At 39.4% G+C, this 25517-nt stretch overlaps 1 pseudogene across 1 annotated transcript; it reads left to right on the top strand.

Moving 5' to 3' along the window:
* The first annotated feature begins 20346 nt into the window (after positions 1 to 20346).
* On the top strand, positions 20347 to 22039 carry LOC311619663 (polypyrimidine tract-binding protein 1-like; annotated as a pseudogene). Its single transcript has one exon. The product of its transcript is annotated as a polypyrimidine tract-binding protein 1-like (transcript).
* The last annotated feature ends 3478 nt before the right edge of the window (positions 22040 to 25517 follow it).

Below are 25517 nucleotides of genomic sequence, written 5' to 3' on the forward strand. Positions count from 1 at the left end.
TGGGATGATCATGTGATTTTATACTTTATTTTGTTAATGTGGTATATTATATTTATTGATTTATGTATGTTAAATTATCTCTGTATTCTGGGAATAAATCCCATTGATTATGGTGTGTGCTCCTTCTTTTTAAATGTGCTGTTCAATTGAGTTTGCTAGTATTTTATTGAAAATGTTTGCATTTGTATTTATTAGGGATGTTGGTCTGTAATCTGTCTTTCTTTTTTGATTGTTTTGTTTAGTAGAGACTTTGTCTGGGTTTAGTATCATAGAAATGCTAGTCTTATAAAATGTTTGAAACAATTTTTTTTTCTCTTCAATTTTCTGACAGATTTTGAGAAGGACTGCTGTTAATTCTTCTTTACATGTTTGGTGTAGAATCACCAAGAAAGCCATTTGGTCCCTGAGCTTTTCTTTCTTGGGAGAGTTTGATTACCAATTCAATTTCCTTATAAGTAATAGGTCTGTTTATATATTCTAATTCTTCATCACTTTGTCTTGGTAGGTTGTATGCCTTTAGGAATTTATTCATTTCTTTTGTTGTTGATTTTACCATTTTTATTTTAAATTTCATTTTATCTTATTTGTACTGAATTTATTGAGGTAAAAGTGGTTAATAAAATTATATAATTTTCAGGTATAGGATTCCATAATATGTCAACTGTATATAAATTTGTGCTCACTATCCCAGTTACCCAATTTATTTGTGTATATTTATCTATGGTAGTCTCCTATGATTTGTTACATTTCTGTGTTATAAGTTGTAATACTTTCTCTTTTATTTATAATTTTGGGGGTACAGGGTGCTGATCAAGGGCCAGCAGTCTTGGGGAAGGGCCATAGGTGGTTGGCTGGCCTGCCTTGCTCCTGATCAAGGTAGTGGGGGCTGATCTTGGGTGAGGCCAGGTTGGGGGAGGAATTGCAAGAGGTTGGCCAGCCCCGCCCCCCATTGGGGTGAGGAGGTGATCAAGGGTGGGGCCAGACAGTGGGAGGGGCTGCAGGAGATTGGCTGGCCAGCCTCACCCCCTATTAGGGTAAGGGGGCAATCAGGGACAGGTTAGCTGGGGAAAGGGGCTGCAGGAGGTGGGCTGACAAGCCCCATCCTCTGATTGGGCAGGTTCCTTGGCCACAGTGGGCATCAGAGTGGTTGGTCATTCTGGTTGTTATGGTGTTACGGTCACTGGCTTTTTATATATATATAGATAGCCTTCATTAAAACATGATATAGTGTATTTTCACTGTCCTAAAAATCCACTGTGTTTTTTCTATTTGTGTTTCCCCAATCTCCACCCCTGGAAAATACTGATCTTTTGTTGGTACTATAGTTTTGCTGTTTCCAGAATGTCATATAATTGAAATTATACAGGGTATAACTTTTTCATGTATGCTTTTTTTTTCACTTAGTAATATATATTTAGATTTCTCCACATTTTTTCATAACTTGATAGTTAATTTCTTTTTAGTGCTAAATAATACTACTGTTTATTTATTCATTAATAAAAATATTTTACTTGTTTCAAAAATTTGGCATTTATGAATAAAGATGTTATAAACATCCATGTGTAGATTTTGTTTGGAAGACAAAGATTTTCAACACCTTTAGGTAAATACCAAGGAGCACAATTGCTGAATCAAATCATCAAAGTGTGTTACTTCTGTTTTTGAATTTTGACAATTATAATGTGTCTTGGTGATTTCTCTTGATGTCTAACCTATTTGGGTTTGGGGGGCATTATGGAACTGTATAGTCATTTCTCTCACAGCTTTGTAAAGCTTCTATTGTTAATTTTTTAAAATAGCTTTTTGCCCCTTTCTCTTTCTCTGTTCCCTCTGGGGTGCACACAATGCATATATTGTGTATTTGTTGTCATAATGTCCCAGAAGTTCCACAGGCTTTCTTTACTCTTTTTCATTCTTTTTGCTTTTTATTCCTCTAACTGAATAATTTTAAATGATCTGTCAGTTTTCTGATTCTTTCTTCATGTTGTTCAAGTCTGTTGTTAAAGCACTCAGCTGTATTTTTCAGTTCAAACATTGTGTTCTTAACTCCATAATTTCTATTTAGTTTCTTCTTATGGTTTATCTTTATTGAATTTTTCATTGTTTATATATTGTTTTCTTGATGTTTTAGTTTTATATTTATGCTCTTTTTTGAAGCTAAGAGTTTCTTTAAGACAATTATTTCTATTTTTATTTTTATTATTTGTCAAGTAGATTCTCTTTTCTTTTGGTCAGCTACTGGGTCTTTATTTTGTTCTTTTGATGGTGTTATTTCCTCCCTGATTATTTATGTATTTTGAAGTATTGCATTGCTCTCTTCACATTTGAAGAAGTATTCCCTTCTGCCAGTCTTTACTGACTGGCTTTGGAAGAAAAAAATAAACAAACACAAAACTTTATTCAGCCCAGAAAAAGATTTGGGGACTTTCTTGTAGATGTGCACACCCCAAACCTCTTATTTCCTCTTAAAGGAATAGTTGTAGAAAATCAGGTTGTGTTTAGAGCCTTCCATTTATTTTTTGCAGTGCAATGTCATGAAGCATTTAAAAATTGTGTACCTTATCCTCATCCTGAAGAATCAAGCCAGCTACTTATATCCCTATGTTATCTAGGGTGGTTTACATGTGTCATCTGGGGGGAAAAGTTTTCATTAGCTACCTATAAAAGTTTGCATATGCCATCTGTCTGTGGAAGCTGTTTGCCATCTTGTGGTAGGCATTTTCTAATAAATCTTTATTATTTCTTTTCTTCTGCTGAATTTTGTTCTTGTTTTTCTAGTTTCAAGATGTAATGTTAGGTTATTGACTTGGGATTTCTCTTGTTTCTTATTTTTTTTATTTTAAATTCTTTATTGTTTAAAGTATTACATACATTTCCTTTTTCCTCCATTTACCACTCCCCATTAAACCCCAATCCCCAGCACATGCTCTCACCCCACCCCATCTGTGTCCATTGGTTATGGTCATAAGCATGCATACAAGTCCTTTGGTTAATCTCTTACCCACTAACAGGTTGGGCAGTCTCTTCCATGCTTCTATGATTCTGGCTTTATTTTTATTCATCAGTTTATGTTATTCATTATATTCCACAAATGAGTGGGATCATGTGGTATTTTTCTTTCACTAACTGGCTTATTTCACTTAGTGTAATGCTCTCCAGTTCAATCCATGCTGCTGCAAATGGTAAGAAGTTCTTTTTTACAGCAGCAAAGTATTCCATTGTATATACAATATGTACTACTGTTTTCTAATCCACTCATCTACAGATGGGCACTTATGCTGTTTCTATATTTTACCTGTTGTAAATTGTGCTGCTATTAACATAGGGGTGCATATATCCCTTCTGATTGGTTTTATTAGTTTCTTGGGATATATTCCTAGAAGTAGGATTACTGGGTCAAATTGGGGTTCCATTTTTTAATTTTTTGAGGAAATGACATACTGTTTTCCACAGTGGCTGTACTAGTCTGCATTCCCACCAGCAGTGTAAGAGAATTCCTTTTCCTCTGCAGCCTCACCAGGACTTGTCATTTGTTGAACTGTTGATGATAGCTATTCTGATAGGTGTGAGTTGGTACCTCATTGTTATTTTGATTTGCATCTCTCAAATGACTAGTGACTTTGAGCATGTTTTCATATGTCTCTTGGCCTTCTCCATGTACTCTTTGGAAAAATATCTATTTAGATCCTTTGCCCATTTTTAAAATTAGATTGTTTATCTTCCTTTTGTTAAGTTGTATGAGTTCTCTCTAAATTTTGGAGATTAAACCCTTTCAGAGATAACATTGGCAAATATGTTCTCCCATACAGTGGGCTTTCTTGTTATTTTGTTGATGGTTTCTTTTTCCTTTTATTTTGATGAAGTCCCATTTGTTTATTTCCTCCTTAGTTTCCATTGCCCTTAGAGCTATATTGGTAAATATATTGGTACAACACATTTCTACTATTTTGCTGCCTATGGCTTCTTTTAAGAATTTTATGGTTTCCCATCTTATACTTAAGTCCGTTATCTATTTTGAATTTAATTTTGTGTGTGGTGTATGTTGTTGGTCTAGTTTCATTTTTTGCATGTATTTGCCCAGTTTTCCCAACACCATTTATTGAAAAGACTGCCTTGACTCCATTGTATGCTTTTGCCTCCTTTGTCAAAAATTAATCCATCAAATAAAGAGGAAATATGATAATTGACCCTCATGCTGTCACAAAGATAGTGGCAACCATAGCCAATATGGAGGGAATATGCTAATTGACTGCCCCACCTTCAAAGATGGCAGTTCCCACAACCAATAAGGAGGGAATATGCTAATTGACTGCCCCACTCTCAATGGTGGTGTCCACAGCCACAAGATGGAGATGCCCAGTCCCATTAGCACCACTGGGGTGGCTGGTGCACATCCAGTCCATGCTACTGCTTCTGGAGTCCCCCAGTCCCCTCAGCCCCACAGTCACCGAGAGCCAGCTTACAGTACAGGCAAGCCTTGGATGGTGGCTGCCCAGCTGCCCAGGGCTGCCCGAGGATCTGGTAATCAGGGCCGGCCAAGGCTTGCACTGCCAGAAGTGGCAACAGCAGAGTTGCAATAGGGGCATCGCCTTCTCCTCATCACTGGGTCGCCTCCCACCCCTGGGGCTCCTGGACTGTGAGAGGTGGCAGGCTGGGCTGAATGACCTCCCCTCCAGTGCATGGCTTTTCATGCACCAGGCCTCTAGTATTGTTATAAATATTTAGATTGGATATTCCCAATTACTCATGAAATAAAAATGCTGGTGCCCAGATTAGACAATGCAGGTGAGAAATATTTCTTATAAAAATTTAACTCTAGAATTAGTTCCTATTACAAAGGCTTTGGTCCATTTCTCTAAATTTATCTTCCAGTTGCCCTATACTAATATTCTGTTGTAGTTACGCTGCTAGATGACATCACCTAAATATTTTTATTTAATCTATAATTTTGCTCATATTTTCCTCCTTATCCACAGTCCTCATTCTCCTGAATTCTTCTTGTTCATCTCTTACACAGAAGTTCTCCTCTGCTGCTCAGAGACACAATGATCATGTATTTAGTACACCATTCATCAGCATTGCCCACATGGTAGAAAACAAACACTGAGTGGCCAGATTATTATGATCTCTGAACGCATAATAATCTGGCCACTCAGTGTATATCCCATATAATAAAATGCTAATATGCAAATTGTCCCCTCAACCAGGAATTCAATCAGCAGGCAGGCCAGTCAAACACCCATGTTTCTTCCCCCTGGCCAGGCTGGCTGGACCCCACCCATGCACCAGTTTGCACAAATTCATGCAGTATATATATATATATATTATATATATATATATATATATATATATATATATATATATATATATATTCACACATATATGTATACACACACACACACACACACACACACACACACACATATATATATATACTGAGTGGCCAGATATTATGTGTTCAGAGATCATAATAATCTGGCCACTCAGCAGTGTATATGCCTTCTTTTGTTTAGTACTTGCCCTTTTATATATGCACTGGTGGCCCTGTGCACAAAATTCATGCACAGGAGGGTGGGTGTCCCTCAGCCTGGCCTGCACCCTCTCCAATATGGGACCCCTCAAAGTTTGTCCTACTTCCAGTTTACAGGAGTCAGGCCTAAACCAGCAGTCAGCCATCCCTCTTGCAATCTGGGACTGCTGGCTCTTAACCACTCACCTGCCTGCCTGCCTGATTGCCCCTAACTACTATGCATGCTGGCCTGTTCATCCTCATATGCCCCTCCTCACCAGCCTGATCACCCCAAACTTCTCCCTGTGCCAGTGTGCTCATCCCTAATTACCTCCCTCCTAGTCTGCTCACCCCATCTTCCCTCCCCACTGGCCTACTCGCCCCCAACTGCCCCCCTGCTGGTCTGCCTATTCCAAACTGCCTCCCCCCGCCCCCCCGCCCTCCCCTGACCTGATCAACTCCAACTGACCCCCAATGATGGGATGCTTGCCCCAACTGGCCCTCCTACTGGTCTGCTTACCCCCAATGGCCCTGCCCCTCACTAGCCTGATCATCACTCACAACTGTCCTCTCCTCTTGGCCTCTAACTGCCTCTACATCATCTCTGCCACAATGGCTTTGTCCAGAACATCCTGAAGATCTCCTGGAAGGTCTCCCAGTCTAATTAGCATATCACCCTTTTAATAGTATAGATAGAGGCCTGGTGCACCAGTGGGGACCAGCTGGTTTTCGCTGAAGGGTGTCCTGGATCAGAGTGGGGGTTCCCTTGGGGCATGGGGTGGCCTGCAATAGTTTGCAAGCCTGCCATGCCCCTGTGGGGTGAAGGTCCCTGCTGTGGGGGCATAGAAAGCCTAGGGGAGGGACTGAGGGCTATTTTCAAGCTGGTCACACTCCCTTCAAGGTGGGGGGTCCCCACTGGAGTGCATGGCCAGCCTGGGTAAGAGACTGATGGCTGTTTGCAGCCTGGCCACAGCCCCTTCAGGGTGGGAGGTCCTGCCGGGGTGCCTGGCCAGCCTGGGTGAGGGGCTGAGGGCCATTTTCAGGCTGGTCATGCTTCCCCAGTGACCTAGGCTCCCAGCCCCTCCCCCCCCCTTTTTTTTTTCAGTGACTCCTTGAGAGGAGGCCAGGGCCAGCTGGAAGCAGGTATCTGGGATTTATTTATCTTCTAAAATTGAAACTTTGTAACCTTGAGCAGAGGCTAGGGCAGGCCAGGGCAAGCAGGAAGCTTGGCTTCCTCCATCTTCAGGGGCAACCCAACCCTCCTGCTCACTCTAGCTCTGTGGCTGTCACCATCTTTGTTGGGTTAATTTGCATACTTGCTCCTGATTGGCTGATGGGAATAGCAGAGGCACAGTCAATTTGCATCTTTCTCTTTTATTAGTGTAGATGCCATAGCTCTCCAATTAGATTGTCCATCTTGAAAGTCAGTCTTATGTTTTTTTTGCTTTTTATAATATATTCTTGGTGTTTGACTCTCAACAAGCCTTCAATTAATGTCAGAGGTCAATGTTAGTGAGGGATGATGTGAGAACCCTAATCAGAGTACGCTGCATGTTCAAGGTCAATTTGCCACATGCATGTGCAAGTCAATGACACAGCAGTTTTACTGTATGCACTGTACAGGTGTACCTTTCTATAACTCAAATATTTATGTCACTATTTAGCAAGAAGCCTCTTTTGTCTAAGTTAGTATAAAAATGTGCAGCTGTTTTGTTGGATGGCTCCTGGAAGGTCTCCCAGTCTAATTAGCGTAGAATTACTCTGTTAGATGGCTCCTTGTTAGCAATGGCTACTTAGTCTACAATAAAGTCTTTCTTATATGCCTACAACTTCTCATGTCTTCTCCATATAATACCCGGTATCCAAGGATCTGTGCTTCCACAGATGATAATAACAATGATGGTAAATATATGATTATGTTCATCTGTCCACAATAGGATGATATGAATGAAAAAAATGATAATATTAACATTGAATAACTGTTAAATGTTAAGCTTTCTTCTTATTTAATTCCTTCTCAAACCCCATGTGTGCTACTATTCTTCCCACATTTAATGGGTGTAGAGAGGCTGAAGGACTTCCCTAAGGTTACACACAGTAAGTGGCAGAGCCAGAATCCTTATCTTTCTGTCATCCAAATTCTTAGTTTTTAATACTGTGCTGAAATATCATGAAAGCTGAAAAGCTTTGATAAGAAAACCAGGTGGGTGCATCCAAGCCCAGCCCAGGAATGATGAACTAACAACTGCTATCTAGTAGTAAAAATATGCTTTTGAGAGCCTATAGTCACTGAGATTCAAACTGGTGTTTTGAAGATATTGTAAGTTCCCAAGCAATCTTTCATTAATACCTCAGTATTTATGACAATTTAGTACTGGAAGTGTATTCAAAAATAACTTAATTTCACAAAATTTCTTGCTCCTAATAAATTTAGCTCTTTACAAGACAAGTCACATTCAGAAGGTAAGAAGTATTGTAATACGACATTCTAAAACACTCACATTCTTATAGGTGCTTACATAGAAGAAAAGAGGTACAATTGAAAAAAATAAAGCATTCTTCTTTTTAAAAAATGTTCTTTTATTGATTATTTTTCTTTCTTTCAATATAATTGAAATCGTTGCCTTTCACCTTTGTCACAAGCAGTCTCCAGCACTATTCTTGCCAGGGCAAATGTCAGCTTAGAGTATAATATACCCCAGGCACTTGTATTTCCTATATCTAGTATAAGTTTCTTGTGACATAATCTACTTTCCTTGCCTTGCTTTTTCTCCTGTTGATGAAAATAATTTGAACATACTTCTATGGAATAAATGTTAAGTATTATGTGCATTCCACTATTTTCACTGTGGCATGTAATCATAACCATTAACCAGAATCTTTGAACATTTGGAGACTACATACTCTGCAATAAATATAATAAAAAGAACATGTATTCAGTGATCTCTACTACTTAGGAGTTATGTTTTCAATTGGAATAGAATAAAGATAACTTTGAAGAGAAACTATATTTGAAGAGAAACATACAAAATGGTTGCTCAAAAACTAAGAGGTTTGATCCCCTGGATAATGCTTTAACTATGTTGTATTTATTTTTTCAATGAATTATTAAATAAAGTACTCCAAATTATAATTTAAATTTTCATTTACTTACCTGTATAAATACTGTAGCAAATTAGGCACAGTGCCAGCCAAAAGTTTCAAAACAATAGTCTACAACTGTCTACTTTCTGAAGACCTAGTTATCTCATAAGCCACTCCAATGAAACTGCTCCTACTAAGGACATTGATGACCTAATAATTTTATAATGCACATGTTTTAGTCTTAATCTTACTGGACCATTATGATATTTTTTGGGGCACTGTTTACCTCCCCCACCCTCTAGAACCCTTTCTTCCTTGGATGTTCCTGGTTTACCTTGAACATCTCTATTGCTTTCTGTTCTCTTTGTAAGTTTCTCTTATTTTTTCCATCCTTAATATTTTATGTTACACAAATGTAATCTTTGAACAATAGCTTTTTCATCTAAACTCTTCCTACATGATGATGGTTACAAAGGCTACATTTTCAGTTTAAAGAAACCACTAGAGCTTCAACTAATATATCCAAATGCATCTTGACTATCCCATTAGAATCTCAAATTCAACATATCTAAAAATAAATTTTCTATACTCTTCTCTAAATCTGTTCTCCTTTCAATTTACTTATTTTAGTGTCATTATCACCTGCCTGATCACTCAAGCTAAGAACCTGAAAATTAATATATGATTATTTGACTCTGTCACACCACAGACCCAGTGATTCTTGGATCAATTTTACCTCAAATGTAGGTCTCAAATCTATTCCTTCATCTTCAACTTAACCATTACTAAGATGCTACATTTCAGATCGTTATTGTTTCTTGTCTACTCTGTAATAACAACATCCCAATTAATTTTTATAACTCCAATTTATTACTTTAGATAAAAACAATTATTTCTTTGTACTAAACACATAAAGTATATGTTAAATAAAGCATTGGTTTTTCCCGGGGAAAATTTACTATAATTTTTTTTTATTACTGTAACTTTAAATATGTATATAAATATTAGGCCACATTGTGTTTAGGGTGATGAGGAGGGCACTATTACTTTGTGCTTTGTCTGTTGTATTCATTGCCTTTTAAATAAGAAATGGTGGGATTTCAGTCAAGATGGCAGAGTAGATGGAAGTTGCACTCACCTTCTCCCATGATCACATCAAAATTACAACTAAATTATAGAATACTCAAACTGTATAATCACCTGAAGACTATGTGAACAGAAGTCTTATAACTAAAAATATAAAGAATAAGCCACACTGAGACTAGTAAGTAGGAGGGGTGGAGTTGTGGAAGCAGGCTTGCCCCACAGCCATATGTGGTGGTTAAAAATTGGGAGGGATATTGCAACTGCAGAGTTTCCACTTGAGGAGTAAAGGGTGTAATTCCATACCAAACTCCTCAGCTAAAAACACCAGTGCTGGAAAGAGGAGCCCACATAACATCTGGCAGTTAAAATCAATGGATCAGTAGTACTTCATCTTTCTGGGTGAGACAAAGGCTGCTGGAAACCCAGGTGTCCTCTTAAAAATCTAGCACACAACCTCTCATTTGCAGGTGCTGGGCTGTGACAAAGGGACTATGGCTCAGATTGGAGAGGTGGTCATCAGAGGCATATAAGGAGAGACTGAGTTGTATGGCTTTAGAATGAGGGATTGAGGAACAACCATCAACATCTCTGTGTTCAGTGGTACCCCCACATGGCCAAAACTGAATCTACATTATCTTGGTGAACTCCACTAGCTCTCCCCTGATGATTCCCTAAGACCACTTCCTACCTAATTTCCACATGGCTCAAGGCTCTCTCAGCACCAACTAGTCTAGGCCTGTACTGCAGTCTTTCCTATGAAACTTTTTGAAGAATTTTAGTCAAGCTTGAGAGATGAAAAAGAGAAACTGAATTATGCGGCATTATGGCGAGAGCCATCTTCCCATAGGATTTTAACAGGAGCTACTAATCCTGTTATGAGCCTTCACCCCACATGGCCAAATCTTAATCTGCATTAATCTGGTGAATTCCACTAGCTCCAACCTGTTGACTTCCTAAGACCCCTCTTTATGGAAAAGGTCTGAAGGCCCCAGGCAGATAGAAGTTGGCTTCAGTGTACCAGAGACTTTTGCTGAGTATCCTCCAGCTCACCACAAGCATTGAATATGAATCTGTATTAACCTGGTGAATATCAATCTCCCTACCCTATTAATTGCTCAAGACCCTGCTTTACACAACTCATGTACAAACCAAGGCTCTTTTAGTAGGTGAGCCTAACAAGGACCTGGGAGGTTATGGCAGTTCTCAGGGCCTTTTACTTACCTACCCAGGACCTGGTACTAGTGGTACCCAGCTTCTGTTTGCAGCTTGGCCCCTCCAGAGGCAGCTATCAATTATAAGTTTGTAGCTCATAACAGGTGGCTCTCAGATGGTATAGGCAGTGTCTGACATTGACCTGCACTGGAGTCCCTCCCAAGGGGCCCCGTAATCAACACACCAAGTGACTGGATTCAGACCACTCAGACCATCACCAGATTAGCTCACCAAGTGGCCCACCCTAATAATGATCTTGGCAAACACTAGACTCTGCCACTAAATATGTAAAGCAAATACTGATGGACAAATTCCACTTCATGGTATCAGCCTCTGCACAGCAGCTCATAAGTTATGCTTGTGACCAATCCTCACAGCCATCTACTAGCCTGAGGGTCAAACCTACCCACTAATATGCAATCAATGCTCAACTACAATAGTAAGGCACATACAATAAATACAAAGGACACTCCTGGAGCATCTGACTCAGGTGATTAAGAAGATTGCACCAAGGGGACCCATAGGAAATCTATTACATAAGGCTACCCTGCCAAACAGGGAAATGTAGCAGATCTTCCAAATACAGATAAATAAACACAGAGAGGCAGCCAAAATGGGAAGACAAAAAAAAAAGCTTTTTCTGCCAAAACTGGTTTGGCTCAGTGGATAGAGCGTCGGTCTGCGGACTGAAAGGTCCCAGGTTCAGTTCTGGTCTAAGGATATGTGCCTTGGTTGCGGGCACATCCCCGGTAGGGGGTGTGCAGGAGGCAGCTGATCAATGTCTCTCTCATCGATGTTTCTAGCTCTCTATCCCTCTCCCTTCCTCTCTGTGAAAAATCAATAATAATAATAATAAAAAAAGCTTTTCCCAAATGAAAGAGGAGAAAAAGATCTTTAGAAAAGGAATTCAATGAAATGAAGGTAAGCAAACTATTGGATTCAGAGTTCAAAACACTGGTTATAAAGATGCTTAAGAAATTTAGGCAAAGAATAGGTGACATCAATGAGTACTTCAACCAAAGGAAAGTAAGCATAGAGGATTTAGAGAGACAGAACCTTCTCCCCCAAAAAAGTAAGAAATTAAGAATGTAGTAACTAAAATGAAGGCACATTAGAAGAAATCAACAGTAGATTATGTGAAGCAGAAGATAGAATCCATGATTTGAAAAAAGAGGTAGCAGAAAACACCCAATCAGAATGGGGGGGGGGGGATCAAAGAAATTAGGGAATTTTAAGTGGACTCTGGAACAAAATCAAGTGGAGTAACACTCACATCATAGGAATACCAGAAGGAGAAGAAAGAGAGAGAGCAAGGGATTGAGAGCTTATTTGAAAAAAATGACTGAAAACTTCCCTAACCTTGTGATGAAAAAGACACACAAGTCCAGGCAGTGTGAAGAGTCCCAAGCAAAATAAACCCAAAGAGGCTCCACCAAGACACATAATAATTAAAATGCCAATGGTTAAAGACAAAAACAGAATCTTAAAAGCAGTAAGGTTAAAATTCACCAGGTTAATGCAGATTCAGATTCAAGGGAAAAACAGCTAGTCACTTACAAGGGAGCTCCCATAAGAATTTCAGCTGATATCTCAACAAAAGCTTTTCAGGACAGAAAGGATTGGCACAAAATATTCAAAATGATGAAAATCAAGGACCCAGACTACTTTAACCAACAAGGTTTTTCTCTCTCTCTCTCTTTTTTTAATTGAATAAAAGATAAAGAAGTTTATTGGCACCAAACTAGTATTACAAGAAATGTTAAAGGGACTTTTTTAAGAAAAAAAAATGGGTGGGGGAGGAAAGTAAATATAAACAATGAAATGTCAATAAATACATATCTATCAATAATCATTTTAAATGAAAATGGATTAAATGATCAAATCAAAAGACATAGGTAGTTGAATAGATTTTAAAAAATCAAAACCCATATATATGCTGTATACAAGACACCCACTTTGGATCAAAAGACACACAGAGACCAAAAATAAAGAAGTGGGACAAGATGTTTTTTTTTTTTTAAATGGAAACAAACCAACCAACCAAAATCTGGGTGGCAATCAGATAAAATTTCAGAACAAAAGCCATAATAAGAAACAAAGAGGACATTAGATAAGTATAGCAGGATCAATCCAACAAGAGAATATAATCATTGTAAACATCTTAGTACCCTATATGGAAGCAACTAAATATGTAAAGCAAATACTGATGGACAAAAAGGGAAAAATAGACAGTGATGCTGTCATAGTATGGGACTTTACCACTCCAAGACATCAGTAGATAGCTCTTTCAGACACACACAAAAAATTAACAAGAAAATGTGGCCTTAAATGACACATTGGATCACTTCTCAGCCTTTGGGCTAAAATCAAGTGTAGTATCTGTTCTTATCAGTTTAATATCTGATATGTCCTCTATCTGAGAACAATATATTAAATGGATTTTTGGAGCAGGGAAATGGAATAGAAACCCAGTGTTGCAGTACCTCTGGAAACAGTGAATAAAAATAAAATAAAATAAAATAAAATAAAATAAAATAAAATAAAATAAAATAAAATAAAATAAAATAAAATAAAATAAAATAAAATAAAATAAAATAGACACATTAGGCCAGACATTTTTAGAGCATTTCGCCACAACACAGCCCAATATACATTCTTTTCAAGTGCACATAAAATGTTTTCCAGGATAGACAACATGTTAGGATACAAACAAATGTCAATAAATTTAAGAAGATTGAAATGATATAAAGACCACATTGATTTAAAACTAGAAATCAATTACAAAGAAAAAATTAAAAACACATAGAGGCTAAATAACACATTACTAAACATGAATGGGTTTACAAGGTCAAGGAAGAAATCAAAAGTTACTGGGAGGCAAATGAAAATGAAAATACAACAACCCAAAAATCTATGGAACACAGTGAAAGCAGGTCAAAGAAATTATCAATATTAATAAAAGAGTAATATGCTAATTAGGCAGGGAGACCTTCCTGGAAACATTTCGGATGTCCTTCTGGACAAAGCCATGATGGCGGGGCTGAGGCAGAGGTGGTTAGGGGCAATCAGGCCAGAAGTGGGGGGCAGTTGGGGGCAAGCAGGCTGGCGGGGAGAGGAAGTTGGGGACAAGCAGGCTGGCAGAAGGCGCAGTTTGGGGAAAGCAGGCTGGCAGGGGAGATAGTTGGGGATGAGTATGCCATGGGGGGGGGGGGGGCAGTTGAGGGCGATTAGGCCATTGGGGGGGAAGTTGGGTTGATCAGGCTGGCGGGGGGGGGGGGCAGTTAGGGGTGGTCATGCCAAAAGGGGAGGCAATTGGGGGCCATCAGGTTGTTAGGCAGAGTGGTTAGGGGTGATCAGGTAGGCAAGCAGGTGAGCAGTTAGAAGCCAGCTGTTCCAGATTGAGAGAGGGATGTCTGACTGCTGGTTTAGGCCCAATCCCTGTGGGCCTAAACCGGCAGTTGGACATGCCCCCAAGGGGGGTCCCAGATTGAAGAGGGTGCAGACTGGGCTGAGGGACAACCCTCACCCCAGTGCATGAATTTCATGCACTAGGCCACTAGTGTATACTAATAAAAGAGTAATATGCTAATTAGTCCAAGAGACCTTCTGGATGTCCTACCAGACAAAGCCATGGTGGTGGGGCCGAGGCAGAGGTGGTTAGGGGCAATAAGGCTAGCAGGGAGGCACATTTGGGGGTGAGCAGGCTGGCAAGAGGGAGCAGTTGGGAATGAGCAGGCCAGCAGAGAGAGCAGTTGGGGATGATCAGGCAGTGAGGGGGCAGTTGGGGGTGAGCAGGTTGACAGGGGTGGCAGTTGGGGGCAATCAGTCTGGCAGGGGTGTAGTTGGGGGTGAGCAGGCCCCAAGGAGGCACAGTTATGAGTGATCAGGCCAGAAGGGGGTGGCAGTTGGAGGCATTCAGGACTGTAGGCAGAGTAGTTAGGGGTGATCAGGCAGGCAGGCAGATGAGCAGTTAGGAGCCAGTGGTCCTGGATGGCAAGAGGGATGTCCGACTTCTGGTTTAGGCTAGAACATCCCCTGAGGGGTCCCAGATTGGAGAGAGTGCAGGCCAGGCCACTCCCCCATGCATGAATTTCATATACAAGGCCACTAGTTAGCATTATAAGCCTACCTCAAGAAACAAGAAAAGCCTCAATTAAAGAATCTAACTTTATACCTAAAGGAACTAGAAGAACAACAACAAACAAAGCCTAAAGTGACTGGAAAGAAGGAAATAAAGATCAGAGAGGAAATAAAACAGTCTTAAAAAAATTTAACAAAATCAAGATCTGGGTCTTTGAAAATTAGAGAAGATTCACCAACCTTTAATCAGACTTCTCAAGAAATCTATTTCTTTGAGAAGATTCAGCTACATTTAACCAAATCTATCAAAGAGAGAGAGGGAGGGAGGGAGAGAGAGAGAGAGAGAGAGAGAGAGAGAGAGAGAGAGAGAGAGAGAGAGGGTTTAAATAAATAAAATCACTGAATCACACCAGCTGGGCTCAGTAAAAAAAAAAAAAAAAATGACAATGAGTTAATGAGGTATCAACTCACACTTCTCAGAATAGCTACCATCAACAAATGACAAGTACTGGTGAGGATGTTGAGAAAAGAGAACCCTAACACACTGCTGGTGGGAATGCAAAATTGATGCAGCTATTATGGAAAACAGTATTGAGTTTCCTCAAAAAATTAAATATGGAACTTCCAACTTACCCAGTGATCCCACTCCTAGGAACATATCCTAAGAAACCCAAAACACCAATCAGAAAGAATATATGCACCCTACGTTCATAGCAGCATTATTTACAATAACTAAGATTTAGAAACAGCCCAAGTGCCCACCAGTAGATGAGTGGATAGAAATGCTGTGGTACATTTACACCATGGATCACTACACAGCAGTAAAAACGGCTATCTCTTAGCCTTTGAGACAGCATGGAGTGACCTGGAGAGTATTATGCTAAGTAAAGTATCACATGATCTGACTCATATGTGGAATCTGATGAACAAAATAAACTGACGAACAAAATTGATCCAGAGGCATAGAAGCATGGAACAAACTGTCAAATCTCAGAGAGAAGATAGGGGTGGGTGGGTGGGAAGAGCTTAACCAAAGAATTTGTATGCATTCATACATAACCCATGGACACAGATAACAGTGTGGCAAAGGACTGGGGTTGGCCAGAAGAGATCAAAGGGCATAAAAAGAGAACATGTGTAATGTTTTAAAGAATAAATATTTTTTTAAAAAAATAAATAAAATCAGAAATGAAAGAGAAGTGTAGACAACTGACCCTATGGCAATACAAAGAATTATATAAAATACTTCAAACAATTATATTCCAACAAATTGGACAATCTGTAACAAATTGATAAATTTCTAGAAACATGGTCTTCCAAGACTAAATGAAGAAGAAACAGAAAATTTGAAAACTCAATCTCTACCAATGAAATGGAAACAGTAATACAAAAACTTCCAACAAAAGTTCTAAATTAAATGAATTCATTGGTGAATATTACAAAACATTTAAAGAAGAATTAACACTTATACTTCTCAAACTGTTCCAAAAATTTGAAAAGGTGGGAAGGCTCCCAAGTTCACTTTCTGAGGCCCACATTATCCTGATTCCAAAATCAGACAAAGACATTATAATAAAAATGATAGTTCAAAATTCCTGATGAACATATATGTAAAAATCCTCAACAGAATATTAGCAAACAGAATTCAGTAATATATTAAAAATATCATGTACCATGATCAAGAAGGATTTATTCCTGAGATGCAAGTTTATTTCAATATTCACAAATCTATTGTGACACCACATAAATCAAATGAAGGATAAAAATTATATAATCATATCAATAAATGTTCAAAATAATTTAACAAAATCCAAAACCCATTTTTGACAAAGATACTCAGCATAGTGGAAATAGAGGGAACACACCTCTGTATAATAAAGGCTATATATAACAAGCCCAAATCTATATCATACTCAATGAAGAAAAACTAAAATCATTTTTATTAATATTAGAAATAAAATAGAGATGTACATACCACTTTTATTCAACATAATATTGGAAGTCCTGTAATCCTAGCTATAGCACTCAGGCAAGGGAAAGAAAAAAGTTATCTAAATTGGAATGGAAGAAGTAAAACTTTATTATTTAAATAAATTCAGTAAAGTAGCAAGATACAAAATTAATATTTAAAAATTGATTGCATTTTAACAGCAATAATGAACTCTTAGAAAGAAAATTTAAAAAAAAATACCAATTACAATTACATGAAAAACAAAATAAAATCCCTAGGAAGATATTCAATCAAGGAGATAAAAGACCTGTACTTGGAAAATTATAAGACATTAAAGAAAGAAATTGAAGAAAATACAAATAAGTGGAAAAATAAACCACACTTATGAATAAGATGATTAATATTGTTAAAATGTTCATATCATCCAAAGCAATCTATATATTCAATGTGTTACCTATCAAAATATCAATGGCATTTTCCACAGAACTAGAATAAATAATCCAAAAATTTATATGGAACCACAAAAGACCTCAAATAGAGAAATTTTGAGAAGAAAAACACACACAAACACACACACACACACACACACAAAGTTGGAGGTAACATGTTACTTGATATAAAACTATAATACAATACTAAAATAATCAAAACAATATGGTTCTGCAGAAAAACAGACACACAGGTCAATGGATGAGAATAGAGAGCTCAGAAATAAACTCATACTTATAGGGTCAATTAATATATGACATAGAAGGCAAGAATATACAATAGGGTAAAAACAATCTATTTAATAAATAGAGGTGGAAAAATTGAAGATACAAGAAAAAAATAAAACCAGAAACACAATCTTACACCATACACAACATAAACTCCTAATAGGTTAAAGACTTAAATGTGCAATCTGAAACCATAAAATTCCATAGGCAGTGAGCTTTTTGGCATTGGCATTTTTAAATATATATATTTTTATTGATTTCAGAGAGGAAGAGAAAGGGAGAAAGATATAGAAACGTTAATGATGAAAGAGAATCACTGATTGGCTGCCTCCTGCACACTCCTTATTGGGGAATCGAACCTGCAACCCTGGCATGTTCCCTGACCTGTGAATTGAACCATGACCTTCTGATTTATGGGTAGATGCTCAGCCACTGAGAAACACCAGCTGGGCTTTGGAATTGCTCTTAGTAAATATATATATAATCAAGAAGGAAAGCAGAATAAAAATAAACAAATGGAACTACATCAAACTAAAAAGGTTTTGAATAGCAAGGAAATCAACAAAACAAAAAGACAACCTACTGAATGGGGGAAGATATTCACTAATGATCCATCTAATAAGAGGATAATATTCAAAGTTTATAAAGAACACTTACAACTGAGCACCAACCTCCCCAAAAACAATCTAATTAAAAAGTGGGCAGAGGACCTGAATAGACACTGCTACTAAGAGGACATACAAATGGCCAATAGATATGAAAAAATTGTTCAACATCACGAATCATTAGATAAATGTGAATGAAAACCACAATAAGGTGTCGCCTCACACCTGTTGGGAATGGCTATCATCAATAAATCAACAAACAATGACTGTTTGCAAGAATTTGGAGCAAAAGGAATCCCGGGCACTGTTGGTGGGACTACAAATTGATACAGCCACTATAGAAAACAGTATGGAGCTGAGACCGGTTTGGCTCAATGGATAGAGTGTTGGCTTGGGGACTGAAGGGTCCCGGGTTCGATTCCGGTCAGGGGCATTTACCTTGGTTGCGGGTATATCCCCAGTGGGGGGTGTGCAAGGGGCAGCTGATTGATGACTCTCTCATCAATGTTTCTAACTCTCTATCTCTCTCCCTTCCTCTCTGTACAAAATCAATAAAATATATTAAAAAAAAAAAAAAAAGAAAGAAGGAAAACAGTATGGAGTTTTCTGAAAAAAATTAAAAATAGGACTACCTTATGATGCAGTAATACCACTACTTGGTATATATTTGAAAATCTCTAAAACAGTAATTTGAAAAGATATATACACACCTGTGTTCTTGGCAGTGTTATTTACAATAACCAAGATATGGGAGCACCAAAGTGTCCAATGATAAATGATTAAAAAGCTATGGTACATATATACAATGAAGTATTACTCAGCCATAAAAAATAATAAAATTTCAACATTTTTGACATCATAGATGTACCTAGAGGGTATTTTGCTAAGTGAAATAAGTCAGTCAGTCAAAGGCAAATACAATATGATTTCACTTATACATGGAACCTTTAAATACAAAATAGAAACAGACTCATAGATACTAAAAACAAACTGATAGTTGCCAGATGAGGGGCTGGGTGAAAAGAGTGAAGGGATTGATAAGTACAAACTGGTAGTTTCAAAATAGTCAAGGGAATGATAGTGAATAATGCAATAGCTATATATGGAGCTAGGTTGGTGCTTGAATATTAGAGGGATCACTTCATAAATTATTTGTAGTTGTCTAACTACTCTGCTGAACACCTGAAACTAATAAAAATAATATTGAATGTAAACAGAAAAAATAATGAAAAAATCATATAATAGGTTACACATCGAAAAAGGAATGGTGTGTGTGTGTGTGTGTGTGTGTGTGTGTGTGTGTAAGTTTGTGGTGTGCATGTGCACATGTGTAATGACCTGTGGGCAACAAAGGGGTTGAAGGCTTTTGTGTAGGGTGATGAGAAACACTGATTGAATTTCATGGACTGTGATCTAAGAGCTACTTCTTTGGTTTTAAAAGGAATTGGTTATTAAGCAATGAGAGCTTAATAACATGCTCTAGAGCTTCTCACTGTCCCTCCCCCGCTGGCCAAACTCCCTTGTCCCTTCCCAGTCCCAATCATGCATCGGTGGTGTTATTTGGCCTGCACCCTCTAGCAATCCAGGACCCCTCAAGGGATGTCCGAGAGCCAGTTTTGGTCCAATCCTGTGGGCCAGGCCTAGGGACCCCTCTGGTACCTGAATTCGTGCACCTGGCCTCTAGTACAGTAATAACTATATACCATGAAGGATGGTTATTAGATTTATTCTGGTGATCATTCTTTAAGTTATGTAAATGTTAATAACTATGTTGTATACCTGAAACTAATATGATATTGTATGTCAACTATAATTTAAAATAAAATTTAAAAAATAAAGAATAAAAGAAATAGGTTTCTGATAATATAATTTAAATAAATTAAAATTAATTTTAGAACCAAAAATTGAGACAGTTTCTGTACCAAAGAACAGAAAAAACAACCCTTCAATTAATTAGTAATTAATGTGTAAGTACAGTAATTATAATATGTAAAGTTGTTTTTAAGATCACAAAGAAAGTACATATTACCCATTACATTTAAAGTGGGAAATATAAGAAGTGAGAGGCCTCCACTCCCTCCCCTGCAGTCTCTTCTTTGTGCAATGAATGGCATTGTCCCTGATAAAGCAATTCGTACAAAGCAGGATTGGATAAGCTCTTCTCTGGCTGCATCGCTGGCGGACCCTTTATCTGAGCAACAGCAACTCAGCCTCTGCAGCAAATGGAAATGACAACAAGAAGTTCAAAGGTGACAATAGAAGTGCAGGCTTGTCTTCCAGAGTGATTAGCATCTGGAAGCTTCCCAGTGATATCATTGAGGGTGAGCGAGGTCATTTCCCTGGGACTGCCCTTTGGGAAGGTCACCAACCTCCTGATGCTGAAAGGGAAAAAACAGGCCTTCATTAAGATAAACACAGAGGAGGCAGCCAATACCATGGTGAACTACACCCTGGTGACACCCAAGCATCTTGGCCGGCCCATCTACATCCAGTTCTCCAAAAGCAAGGAGCTGAAGAAGCACAGCTCACCCAACCAGACAGGAGCCAAGGCAGCTTTGCAGGCTGTGAACCGTGATCAGCCGGGGAACCTGGCACTGGCTGCCTGAGTCCTGGCTGTGGATGCTGGGCTGGCGATGGCTGGCCAGAGAATGGTGCTCAGGATCATTGAGAAGCCCCTCTTCTACTCAATCACCCTGGACGTGCTTCTCACCAGATCTTCTCCAAGTTTGGCATTATTCTGAAAATCATCACTCTCACCAAGAACAACCAGTTCCAGGCACTGCTGCAGTATGCCAAACCATGAGCACCCAGAAGACTAAGCTGTCACAGGATGGGCAGAACATCTACAATGCTTGCATACACTCAGCATATACTTTTCTTAGCTCACCAGGCTCAACATCAAGTACAACAATGACAAGAGCCGCGACTACACCACTCCTGCCCTGCCCTCTAGTGATAGCCTTGCCTCACTGGACCAGACCATGGCCCTGGCCAGGGTCTTCGGTGCACCTTCTGTAACGTCAGTTTCTCCATTTGCAGGAACTGGTTCCCCTCTCACCTTTGTCATTCCTCAAGCTGCAGGCCTTTCTTTTCCCAATGTGCACAGGGCCCTGGTCTCTAGTACCTTTCTTTTCCCAATGTGCACAGGGCCCTGGTCTCTGGCCACCCCTTCAATGGCACCGGCTGGCCAGAGCCATCCCAGGCCTATCAGTGGATGGAAATTCTGTTATGCTGATCAGCAACCTTAACCCCGAGAAGTAACACCCAGAAGCCTCTTTATTCTTTTCCGTGTGTCCGACTAGGTGCAGATTTTGTTCAATAAGGCAGAGACTGCTCTGGTGACGATGGCGGAGGGAAGCCAGACCTAGCTGGCAATGAACCCCTCAAAGAGCATAGGCTGCAGGGAAAGCCTGTGCACATCACGCTCTCCCAGCACGAGAGCGCGCAGCTGCCCCGTGAGGGCCAGAGGGACCAGGGCCTCACCCAGGACTACGGGAACTCATTTCTGCTCCGCTTCAAGAGGCCAGGCTCCAAAAAGTTCCAGTCCTTCTTCCTGCCCTCAACCAACCTGCACCTTTCCAAGATCTCGCTTTCCATATCCGAGGACAACCTCAAGATCCTCTTCTCCAGCAACAGCGGAATTGTCAAAGGGTTCAGGTTCTTACAGAAGGATTACAAAATGGCATTGATCCAGATGGGTTCAGTGCAGGAGGCCATCCAGGCACTTATCGACCTGCACAACCGCGACCTGGGAGAGAACAGCCGCCTGGGAGGACAAGGACTCTTAAACTTTTAGGGTCCCTCTCCACCCCCCCTCCACCCCCCCATCCCGTGCAAATTATAAACCAGAGGTTTTTTTTTATTTTGTCTACCTCTAAGGCTGGCATACATTAAGGTGGCACAACAGCTCTTGGGTCTTAACTGTTTCCTTTTACCTTGTGCAGTCCTGCACTCAGGGGTCCCAGGGGCTTCCCTGTGCACAGACCTTGTGCTGGCGGACCCCTCTTCCTGGGTCCTGGACTCCTGAGTGTTCATGTTTGCATGGGGACAATGGTTTAAATATAATTTTTATACCTGTTGTAAGACACGAGGGGCAGTTTTTTTATGGTATCATGTGTGTATTTTTATGTCAGCAATTATAGGCTCAGTATTTTTTAAAATATATTTTATTGATTTTTTTTGCCCCCCTCCCTCCCATACATACCCTCCCTCCCCAGAATTTTGTGTTCATTGGTTGTACTTATATGCATGTACACAAGTCCTTCGGTTGATCTATTATCTCCCCCAAATCTCCCTCCCCTCCCCGCTGTAATTTGACAGTCTGCTTGTTGCTTTACTGTCTCTATATCTATCTTTTGGTTCATCAGTTTATAATGTTCTTTATTATCCATAAATGAGTGAGGTCATGCGGTGTTTCTCTTTCATTGATTGGCTTATTTCACTCAGCATGATGTTCTCCAATTCCATCCAGGTAGCTGCAAATGATGAGAATTCCTTCTTTTTTATGGCAGCATAGTATTCCATTGTGTAGATGTACCTGGTTGTATCGGAAGTAATCAGAAGTATGAAACACTATTATTCAAATTAAGAATGTTCCATTCTATCCCTAGTATTTCTGATGGTATTTAAATTATGGATAATTATTGAAATTTATAAAATTACTTTGCTATAACTTCTGAAACAATGATACATTATCCCTTTTAGTCAAGTAATGTGATTAATTTCATTGATAGATTTTCCACTGTTGAACCATTCTTAAATTCCTGAATAAACCTATTTGATCAGGGGAGAAACCAAGATGGCGGCATAAGGAGACACCCGAATGCAGCTATCACAACAAATTTGAATTTAGAACTGGAAAACAGGGGAGGCATTGCCCTGAAGTGCCGAATGGCTAGCTGAGAGGAGGCTCTGCCATCTGGGAAGGAGAGAGAAGGCACGCTGCACCTCAGGAACTGTGAAGGTACGGAGAACTGTGTGCGCGAAAAGGCGCTGGCTTACTCCCGGCATGGGGAGAGGAAGGGCTGGACCGAGATTGCTGCTGGCTTACTCCCAGCGCACTGAGAGGGTGGGCCAGGCTGAGTTCGCTACTGGCTTACTCCCAGCGCGGGGAGGGTGGACAGCTAATGCTTGGCTGGCTTTCTTGTTCAAGAGGAAAACAGAATCATCCTATTGCTCTGATAGACAGCCCCAGACAGGGAGAGGCCAGACTGCCAGGCAGTGGGCAGAGATCTCTCGGAGGTGTGTGAAGCCAGAGGCCATTACTGTAGGACTTGGGGAGGAGCCGAAGGGAAAACAAAGTTTGTCTGCACCAACCTGAGACTCCGCCCCATCTGTGGCTGAGCACAGAAGCTCTCCCAGAGGCTAGCTTTCTCTAAGGAGGGACTGGCCAGAATCCAAAGCTTGTCTGCAACTTTACCAAAGAGGTGCACATGCCTGCAACCAATCTTCCGAAACTCTCCGCGAACAGGACTTTTCTAAGGCGAGACTGATGGGGAACCAAAGATTGTCTGTGCCACCCCGAGACCCCACCCTATCCAAGTGGAGTACAGAAGCCCTCCTAGCTGAGACACTGCTGATCCTCACAGCCAATTGGCTTGGAGATCAATGCATCCCAGTGATACCAACAATAAGCAAGGCTTAACAACCCACAGAGGGCTGCACCAAGACTATCTACCGCAGGTAACTGGGAAGGCTATGCTACTGGGCTCTACCAGAACACCTAGCACACAAAGCTATTCCATCAAATCAGGCAAACAACTAAAATGCAGACAAGAGGAAGGACACAAAAGAAGGAGATGGAGGAAAAGAAAAGATTGGACATTGAGTTCAAAACTACAGTTATAAGGTTATTCAACAATATCCTAAAAAAGGCCGATAAAATAAATGAGACCTATGAGAATATGAAAAGAGAGCAACTAGAAATAATAAAGAATCAACTAGAAATGAAGAAAACATTGTCTGAAATAAAAATATTATACAAAGTCCTAAAAACAGACTGGAAGATCGCAAGAATCAAGACAAAGATTTAGAACACAAAGAGCCAGAGGACACTCCTCTGCAGAAGCGAGAAGATAAGAGAATCCAGAAAGTTGAAGATAGTGTAAGAAACCTCTGGGACAATTTCAAGCAAACCAACATCAGAATTATGGGGATTCCAGAAGAAGAGAAAGAACACGATACCGAAAGAATACTGGAAGAAATAGTGACAGAAAACTTCCCCCACCTGGTGAAAGAATTAGACTTACAAGTCCAGGAAGCCTGCAGAACCCCAAACAAAAGGAATCCAAGGAGGACCATACCAAGACACATCATAATCAAAATTCCAAGAGCAAAAGACAGAGAGAATATTAAAAGCAGCAAGAGCAAAGCAGGTAGTTACCTATAAAGGAGCACCCATACGATTGTCAGCTGATTTCTCAACAGAAACTATGCAGGCCAGATGGGAATGGCAAGAAATATTCAAGATGATGAATAACAAGAACCTACAGCCAAAAATACTCTACCCAGCAAAGCTATCACTCAGAATAGAAGGACAGATAAAGAGCTTCACAAATTTAAAAAAAGCTAAAAGAGTTCATCACCACCAAACCAGAATTATATGAATTGCTGAAGGGGGTTATTTAGGAATAGGAAGAAGATAAAGATAAAAATTATGAACAACAAATACGTAACTATTAACAAGTGAATCTAAAAACCAAGGGAATTAAAAAATCTGATGAACAATATTAACTGGTGAATATAATAGAATCAGAGGTATGGAAGGGGAATGGAATGACGATTCTTGGGGAAAGGGGGAGAGGGGGTGCGGGAAGAGACTGAACAAAAACTGTGCACCTATGGATGAGGACAATGGGGGATGGGGAAAGGACAGAGGGTGGGGTGGGAATCTGGTGGAGGGGAGCAATTGAGGGGAGGAAGAGGAACACATTTGTAATAATCTGAACAATAAAGATTTATTTATTTATTTATTTATTTATTTATTTAAAAATCCTATTTGATCATGGTTTTTTTCTTTAAATTCACAGTAGATATACTTGCATAAAATTTTATATATAATTTTGAAATCTATGTTTATAAGTAATGTAGGCCTATATTTTATTACGTATGTGATGTTTTTCATAGATGTTGAAATCAGGTTAATACAAACTTCAAAAAATAAATTGGCAGCTCCTTTTCTTTTTTTTTCAGAAACAATTCTACTATTGGTTATTTTTCCATGAGCATATCTTATTCTGTGAACTTGTTTCTTTGCTGCTTTTGTTGTTGTTATT

The sequence above is a fragment of the Pipistrellus hanaki genome, assembly GCF_964339955.1.
Source record: "Pipistrellus hanaki genome assembly, chromosome: 3".
Taxonomy (NCBI): domain Eukaryota; kingdom Metazoa; phylum Chordata; class Mammalia; order Chiroptera; family Vespertilionidae; genus Pipistrellus; species Pipistrellus hanaki.